The sequence below is a fragment of the Somniosus microcephalus genome, chromosome 1 (assembly GCF_052327205.1).
Source record: "Somniosus microcephalus isolate GS21.2 chromosome 1, FLI_Smic_1.0, whole genome shotgun sequence".
Lineage (NCBI taxonomy): Eukaryota > Metazoa > Chordata > Chondrichthyes > Squaliformes > Somniosidae > Somniosus > Somniosus microcephalus.
In genome coordinates, this window is record NC_140987.1 from 84,726,503 (window position 1) to 84,735,856 (window position 9,354).

The 9,354-nt window shown below is 45.1% G+C and overlaps 1 long non-coding RNA gene across 1 annotated transcript in view; it reads left to right on the forward strand.

Moving 5' to 3' along the window:
• The window catches only part of LOC147124216 (uncharacterized), a 55,434-nt gene extending 47,821 nt beyond the window's left edge, over positions 1-7,613 (forward strand). Inside the window, exon 2 of the long non-coding RNA XR_015077869.1 lies at positions 7,225-7,613. This is a non-coding gene — a long non-coding RNA (uncharacterized LOC147124216). The remainder of the gene's footprint in view (positions 1-7,224) is intronic.
• Positions 7,614-9,354: the final 1,741 nt, after the last annotated feature.

The window sequence follows — 9,354 nt, forward strand, 5'->3', positions numbered from 1 at the left end:
AGTGAATGTTTGTCAATAACCTATCCCCAGAGATGGAGACGGAGAATTCGAGGAAGGGAAGAGTCGGAGATGGACCATGTGAAGGTGAGGGAAGGGTGGAAATTGGAAGCAAAGTGTTTTCTGGACCGATGGACTATTTTATGTGTGTAGATAGCACCCTCTGGTGGTGGTTATGTGTTAGCAGTGTGTTTGTATGAAACAAAGGTCATTTGACCTTTATTCCTTTCTTCCTGTGTGAGGTCATTTGACCTTTGTTCCTTTCTTCCTGTGAGAGGTCATTTGACCTTCGTACCTTTCTTCCTGTGAGAGGTCATTTGACCTTCGTACCTTTCTTCCTGTGTAACCCAGGAAGTAGAATTCCAGGAAGAACCTGGCAGTAATGGAGGATTCCATAAGGGTTTCACAATCCAATGTAATCTGATTTCATATGTTAGGCCAAGCGCAATATCTGTGAGTATCTTTGTTTCTTAGCATAATAGCAACGTTGTCAGAGTAGTATTTTGATAACACTATGTTTATAAAAAGTAATATTTGATAGCTACTGAAGTGAGTCCAAATGTTAGTTAGTTATACAATTAGTCTATTCTACTGTTGTAAATATGTTTATATCTTATGTAATATCGAATGTATAGTACTCAGTTTATGTACAAAACATACTTTATCTTTGTTTACAGTTTCACAAAATTGTTCAAGTAAAGGCTTCAAACAGCAAACGGCTTCACGAAGAATTATTTTGAATAAGTGTTTAACTTGCTGGATAACTAGATAGGAGCACGTCTAGCGCGGCCAGTACAAAGTGAATGAAATTACCTAGTTCAGGGCGAGAGCAGGAAACGGCACCGATACATTCATCAATGTTGAAAGAATAGCCAGGTAAGGGATAAGTTGTCGCCTATTGTGAGGCAAGTTTCAGTCAAAGGCAGGATTTCCATGTAATTGTTGACAATAAGATTATAGATGGGAGGGACGTTGTTTTTGCGTGAACAGACATTCTGCAGGGAAAAACAAAGAGGGGCAGTCAATGTTGATCTGCTGACAGAGTCTAAGGTGGCAGTGGTGGATAAGATGAGTGGGTCAGGAAGGAGGTTGGTGAGATTAGTTCCCAGTTAGGGCGTTGGGAGGGGAGGTCATCATGAGAGGAGGTTGGAGCAGTTGGGGTTGCTGTTTGTAAAAAGGCAGTGACAGGTGCGTGGATGGGCCCTTCAGAACATGCCAAGAGAGGCACAGAGGGTACCTGTGAGCTTACTCCAGGTGGATTCTAGTGAGTATGCAGGCGTAGGAGTAGTGCTGGATTGGGATTAGGGGGCAAAGTACCTGAGAGACGGAGTAAAATGAAATGTGGCATAACTGAGTGACAAGGAGAGAAAGGCTCAAGAGTGGAGAAGAGAAATAAAATAGGAGATAGAAGAAATGGGCTTGGGTCCAGAGCAGCAGACAAAATCCGCTCTTAAATGGACACAGAGGGAGTTCAGGCTACATAGGCAAGGCAGAGATTAGGAGAGACATGTTATGGTTATAAACAGAGAACAGGGTGGGAGAATATGAGAGAGTCAGAACTCTTGTGGTGGAATGAAGTTGACTTGTATGAAGCATGGAGTCAGCTTGGAGCATCTGTGGATCAGTGTCCAGGTTCGGTGACTGTTGAGTCTGTGTTTCCAAATGTAGTTATGCTGAATAACTGGACACAGACTACAGAAATAATTAAACAGGTCTTTAGTAATTGAGGGTCAGGGCTGAACTGGAATACACTTTGCTCCACAGGGTTTATATACCGGTGTGGTCACCACCGGTACTACAATGTACAGGAGCCATCAAAAAGTAGTCCATCACCTGAAGGTATCCTCTTAAGGTGGTACAGGTTACATATACTACAATTCCTCCCCTTTTAGCTTAACAGTGTACACCCCAATTTAAACATTACATGGATAACATATATACAACTTTCACACAAAACTGTTCAAAGATTCAGTCTCTGAGGAGGCCTCCTGATCCGGGCCGGATAACGCCTTTCAGGGGTCTCTGGTTCTCGTTGCTGGGGTGACTCATCCATTTGATCTCCTATGGATTGAACATCATCATGTACGTTCGAGTCTGAGGTAGATGCTACAGGCTCAATAACTTCTTCAACTGGTGTCTCTGCTGTAGACATGGGGTCGACCCTTGTTCTCGATTCCACAAGTTGGTCAGCATGACGTCGTATTACGTTCTCTCCAACGTCTACCGTGTACATCAAGGGTCCTTGTCGGGCACGAATTGTTCCGGATTGCCATTTATCATTCCTATAGTCCCTGGCCAACACTGGTTGTCCTATTTTGAAACTCCGAGTGGCCTTGTTATTTACGTGCTGGAGTTGCTTGTTTTCGACTTCCCTACGCACATTGGGTTTTAACAAATCCAACCGGGACCGCAACCTCCTGTTATAGAACATTATGGCAGGGCTTTGATTTGTCACTGCATGCGTGGCGTTTCGATATGCCATCAGGAAATTGTCCACCTTGTGTTGTAGTGGAATATGGTCTTCGCTCATGGCCTTTATCACCTTTTTGAACGTTTGTACAAATCTCTCTGCCAACCCATTTGTAGCCGGATGATATGGGGCAGATGTATAATGTTTCACCCCATTCTTTTTCATGAATTTCTGGAATTCTTCTGACACGAACTGTGGTCCGTTGTCTGAACATATTTGTTCCGGCAACCCATTCCTTGCAAATATGGTTCTTAGAACTGCGATCGTCTTTTCAGAGGTAGTGGTCGACATCTTAATCACTTCTGGCCATTTAGAATGTGCGTCTACTGCTATGAAAAACATGGAATCCATGAATGGACCTGCAAAGTCGATATGCACATGTTGCCATAGGGTTGAAGGCCATTCCCACGGATGCAGCGGTGCAATTGGAGGTGCGTTTTGAACTTTTTGGCACCCTGAGCAGCTTTTAGTCAGATCCTCTATTTGTTTGTCGATACCTGGCCACCACACATAAGCCCTAGCAAGGCTTTTCATCTTGACTCCCCCCAGATGACCTTCATGTAATTCCTTCAGAACTCCCTCCCTTAATTTAGGAGGAATAATCACCCTTGTTCCATACATCAATGTTCCTTGACAGACGGACAGCTGTTCTCGTCTGGCTGAGAATGCTGGTAACAGTGGGTCGCCATGTGCTGGCCATCCCTTCACTGTCAAGTCGTAGACCCGAGACAGTGTGAGGTCATTTCGGGTCTCTCTCTCAATACCCGCATTGGTGACTGGTAAGCATTCGATGATGGTCGAGTGAAATATCTCGACAGGGTTAACTGCCGGTGCCTCTTCCACTGTAGGTAGTGGCAGGCGCGACAGCCCATCAGCATTACCATGTTGCTTTGTACCTTTGAATTCGATATCATATTGATGTGCCCCTAGGAAAAGGGACCATCTCTGAAGCCTCTGCGCCGTCATAACCGGAACACCCTTCTTAGGGTTAAAAATGGAAACCAACGGCTGGTGATCTGTCAGCAGCGTAAACTTTTGGCCTTGCAGGTCATGGTTAAATTTCTTAACTCCCCACACGAGGCTGAGAGCCTCCCTATCTATCTGAGCATTGTTGCGTTCTGCGGAGGTCAATGATCTGGATGCGAATGCGACTGGCCTTTCCAAGCCATTTGGAAACTTATGTGAGAGCACTGCCCCGATACCATATGGAGAAGCATCACAAGCTAAGCGAATAGGCAGCGTTGGGTTAAAGTGAGCCAACACTTCCTTAGAGGTGATCAGTGCCTTGCTTTTTTGAAAAGCCCGCTTACAATCATCGCTCCACTTCCATGGTATTCCCATTTGCAAAAGAGTGTTCAGCGGGTGTAACACCGTGGATAAATTTGGAAGAAACTTGTGGTAATAGTTAACCAACCCAAGGAACGACCTCAACTGGGATACATTTTCCGGAGCGGGAGCTTTCACAACAGCTTCGATCTTGTCAGGTGACTTATGGAGCCCCTCCTGGTCAATGACGTGGCCGCAGTACGAGATTCGCTTTTGAAAGAACTCACATTTCTGGCGATTAACTCTGAGCCCATATTCTTTCAATCTGGTGAGCACCTGCTCCAAATTCGCGAGGTGATCCTTATCATCATCTCCTGTAATCAGAATGTCGTCCAGGTAGCATTGTGTGCCTGGAATTCCCTGCAATACCTGCTCCATGGCCCTTTGCCAAATCGCTGGAGCCGATGCCACTCCAAATACCAGTCTATTATACCGATATAAGCCCTTATGTGTGTTGATCGTGAGATACTGGCATGACGCTTCATCAACTTCCATCTGTAGGTACGCCTGCGCCAGGTCTATCTTGGTGAAGTGTTTCCCGCCAGACAGCGAAGCGAAGATATCTTCAATCCGCGGAAGCGGATATTGCACCGTATGAAGAACCGGATTAACAGTGATCTTGAAATCGCCACAGATGTGAACCTTCCCAGGTTCCCCCGGCTTGTTGCTCAACGAACGCTTCATGACAGGAACAATGGGTGTGGCCCATTCGCTCCAGTCCACCTTTGACAGTACTCCTGAACGTTCTAGCCCTTCCAGCTCTGCTTCCACAGCAGGTCGTATCGCATAAGGTACCGGTCTGGCTTTGAAAAATTTTGGGTTTGCATGTTCTTCAACCTTGATGTTTGCCGTAATTCCTTTCAGTGTTCCCAGTCCCTGTTGGAGCACCTCCTTAGCATCGTCCAATATTTTGGACAGTCGTTTAGGTTTGACGTCGTCCTCTTTACAGGAATCTACAGTCAATGCTTGTATGGAATGCCAGTCCACATTTATTCTCCGGATCCATTCCCGTCCCAGTAGTGGCGGACCTCCATCAGGTAACACACAAGTCCATTTCCTGACTTTCTTTACCATTGTAGACCACATTTACTTTTATCTTTCCGATGGGGTATACTATTTGCCCCGTGTATGTTTTCAATACAATCTCCGTATCCCTCAGGGGAATGTGCGAGAATAACCTTTTGTAATCTTGTTTATTCATGACCGTCAATGCCGATCCAGTGTCCAATTCCATCTTCACTTGGACTCCTGCTATCCGAAGCATGACCCAGATAGTTTGGTGGTCTGCTGTGTTACCCACATTATGTATTTTTAGACAACCCAGTTCCTTACTGCTGGAGTCTGAATCCATCTTCTGTTCATCCGAACTGTTCTCTGTCACCTTGTGTAATTTTTTGTACTTCTCCTGCAGCGACTTTTTGCTGCTGGTCTTCTTTCCTGACCGGCATACTCTCGCTATGTGACCAAGTTTGCCACATTGCCTGCATTCTTTATCTTTGAACCAGCACTGGTTCTGGTCATGCGTTGTCCTTCCGCAACGATAGCACTTTACTGCGCCCAATGCCATTTCATTGGTGCTGAATTCCAATGGCCTTTGCTGTATCTCTGCAGCGCCTCATGCTGCTGCCTCGTGCGATGCTGCAATGCTGAAAGCTTTGTCCAGCGTAAGATCCTTTTCCTCTAGCAGTCGCTCCTGGGTTTCTTCCCTTAGGAGCCCACACACAAACTTATCTCTCAGTGCGTCTGCTAGTCCTGTACCGAACTGACAGTACTTTGATAACTTGCACAGTTCGATTAAGAATTCAGCGTTGCTTTCCTCTTTAAGTTGAATTCTTTTGTAGAATTTAAATCGTTCCGCTATCAGCAGCGGCGTGGGGTTTAAATGCTCTTGCAGGATAGTAACTATATCCGCGAAACTCTTTCCTACCGGTTTATCTGGTGTTACAAGGTTCCTTAATAACCCGTACGTCTTCGCACCCATCGAGTTTAATAGGGTTAGTGCTTTCTTATCCTCCGGTACCTCATTCGTTGTACAGTAAACTTTGACGCGTTCCACATAAGTGGCCCAATCTTCCACATCGCTATCAAAAGCAGTGATGTTACCCGTTTTTGGCATCCTTGTTGAGTTTCCTTTCCTTCGGATATGATTATTTTATTTTATTTTTTTCAAAATGGCGGCTTCCCGCGCTTGGCGGCTTTTCCCGCGCTTGTCTTCTTCCCCCGCTGACTCAAAATGGCGATTACCGCGCTGTTGCCGTTCTCACCTCCCAGCGGTCCTTTATTTTCCCCTACGCTGCTGCTCTTGTTCCCCGCCGCTCCCGCGGTCCTTGTGGACATAAATGCTTTTCTGGCTGCTGCGCGTCTCTGCCCCGATTGCAGTCCGGCCCCTGACACCGGCTGCGGTCGTGTTCTCCGCCCTTTTTGTCATTTCCCTCCCCTTCTCTTACTGACAACTCGGCCAACTTCCCCCCCGTGCCGCTCGATCGGGCTTACCCGCCGCTGTCGTCGAAGGGATGTTCACTGATGTTTGACTTCGTGGCCAGAAACCAACCCGGGTTCCCGATTGCCTCCCGTGCTATGCAGTGCCCAGCAGGATGTTGAGGGTGGATGTCCTTGATCGATGCCCGTTTCAGAGGCGAAGCTTCCTTTGATGCAACTGCCGCTAGGTAAGATCAGACTCGTCGCCACTGTTGAGTCTGTGTTTCCAAATGTAGTTATGCTGAATAACTGGACACAGACTACAGAAATAATTAAACAGGTCTTTAGTAATTGAGGGTCAGGGCTGAACTGGAATACACTTTGCTCCACAGGGTTTATATACCGGTGTGGTCACCACCGGTACTACAATGTACAGGAGCCATCAAAAAGTAGTCCATCACCTTAAGGTATCCTCTTAAGGTGGTACAGGTTACATACACTACAGTGACAGTGTGGAGAGGGAGTGGATCCAGGAGCCGTTTGATGGGCTGAGTATCAGTGGACACGCTGCTAGAAGTTGCCCGGTGGAATGAGATGGCTGAGGAGGTGTAGCGAGTCAACCAGGAGCCAGCAGAAATTGATCCAGAAGTCCAGTGGGGGTGGATAGTGGCCTTGGGCGTTAGCTGTGTGCAACAGCAAACCTGGGGGGCAGTGGCAGATGGGGAGGGGGGGGGGTGATCGGCACAAAATAAACAGATGTTCAGATGCTACATGTTGTATAAGTTTGATACTAACATTCAGTTGAGAGGAATTTGCAATTGTAGAGAAGTTATTTTTGCATAATATCATTAATAGTAAATAAACAGTTTGAATACTGTGAATGATTCACTGATGGTACAGTAATTTCAAATAGGAAGTTAATATGACATTATTAGCCATAAAAGCAAGTCTCAAGTATTTATGTAGAATTCACATGGAAAGCCTCATATAATTTTGTTCCTTTTTTCCATCAGATATCATGGCAGACAACGATGGCAGGGATGTTCCAGAAAATTGATATGTGATGACATCCACACTTAAGGATTACTGATTATAAAGTAATCACTGCATATTTGTCAAGTGCTATTCTGCAGTTGATAACCAGAAAATTGCACAGTCAGAATATATTAATAATTATCATATGAAACCGCTTCAAGAAGCTGTTTTAATGACATTTTAGAATCCTTAACCTTAAGGTGACTTAAATTACCCAGTTTATAAAAATTACATTTCTATCGGATCCCAGTGTTTCTGCTCATATGTTATTGCTTAATGTTAAACTTTATCATACAGACATTTCCATCAAAAAAAATGGATTGTGTTATCCTCTCTGGGTTGAAATAAAGACTCACCATACACCTCCTACTCTAACTCATTCTTTCCCAGGATCTCAAAACTGTGGAACTCCTCACCTCCTTCCATCTTTCTTTTCTCCCTGAAGGTTCTTAGCTACCCCCAGTTTACCTGGATGCAACATGCATCTCAATACCTTCATACCTAGCATGGCATTAACAGTCAGTTAAACCAGTGGATCTCCCATAGAATTGTTCAGGGATTTTTTTTTTTAATGGAGTACATAAATAATGTGCAATGATTAATAAAGAAATATATTGGTGACCCTTAGGGGCTATGGTTCTAAAAATAAATAAATATATGTTAATTTTCATAGCAGCCAGAATGATAACCTCCAAAACTGAATCATTGGAGCAGGTTGTTTCTGACTGTTCCAGAAAGACAACCTGCTTGAAAATCACCCTAAAGAGGGATGAAGGCTTTTTTAAGCAGCCCCATAATTAGAAGTTAAACTATAAATAGGGCCAATTAGCCTAATCAGCCTACATAAATGCATCAACTGTGATCTTTCAGCAAATCATTTGAATCCTTTAATTCCTTTTGTAGCCTATATACTTGTTCTATACAATTTAGCTTTACCAGTTGTAACTGTTTACACTTCATTTATTTAAATTCTTTTATGCAGTATAATCTCCATTAAACATATTCTAATTACCTCGTGCTCCCTCTGATGCCACAGGAAGGGTTTTCTTTTTAAAATAAATATTTTAAACTTATCTCTTCACTGTACTTGGGGAATGCAAAGAAACAGCACCAGGTCTCTGCTCCCAGTACATTGCTCCGACATTTCTGAGGGGATTTCGAATGGGCAGTACTGGGCCTACAACTGGAGTAACATTTAAATGAGCTGCCAAGTAGCCATTCATGACCTTCCTGCCCACTTTCCACTTTGTGATACCAAAATGGCACCCAAAGAGTTGGTGGTGGGGCTTGTGCTGGGACCTTCCATAGACTGAAAGGTCTGCTGGAGGCCGGCAAGCACCTCAAAGACAGGTTGCAGGTCAGCTATTACCTCTTTCACCCCTGAGCATACTTTTTGGCCATCCAGGCCTTTCGCCAGCCAGGAGTCCCAAAGCCTGCACTCCTGTTTCGATGAGATCCCCTCTCAATCTTCTAAACTCCAGTGAGTACAAGCCCAAACTATTTAATCTCTCTTCGTAGGTCATTCCCGCCATTCCAGGTATCAGCCTGGTGAATCGCCGTTGCACTCTTTCCATGGCAAGAACATCCTTCCGCAGATGGGGCGACCAAAACTGTACACAATACTCCAGATGCGGTCTCACCAGCACCTTGTACAGCTGTAGTAAGGTATCCCTATTCCTATACTCGAACCCCCTTGATATGAAGGCCAACATACCATTTGCCCTCTTAATCGCCTGTTGTACCTGCATACTCTCCTTCAGTGACTGGTGCACAAGAACACCCAGGTCCCTCTGCACTTCCCCATCTCCCAATCTATTGCCATTTAGATAATAATCTACCCTCCTGTTTTTACCCCCAAAGTGGATAACCTCGCATTTATCCACATTATAGTGCATCTGCCACGTATCCGCCCATTCCCCCAACCTGTCCAAATCGCACTGTAGCCTCCTGACATCCTCATCAGAGCCCACCCCTCCTCCTAGTTTAGTGTCGTCAGCGAATTTGGAAATATTGCATCCAATTCCCTGATCCAGATCATTTATATATATTGTGAACAGCTGGGGTCCCAGGACAGATCCTTGCGGCACCCCGCTGGTCACTGCCTGCCA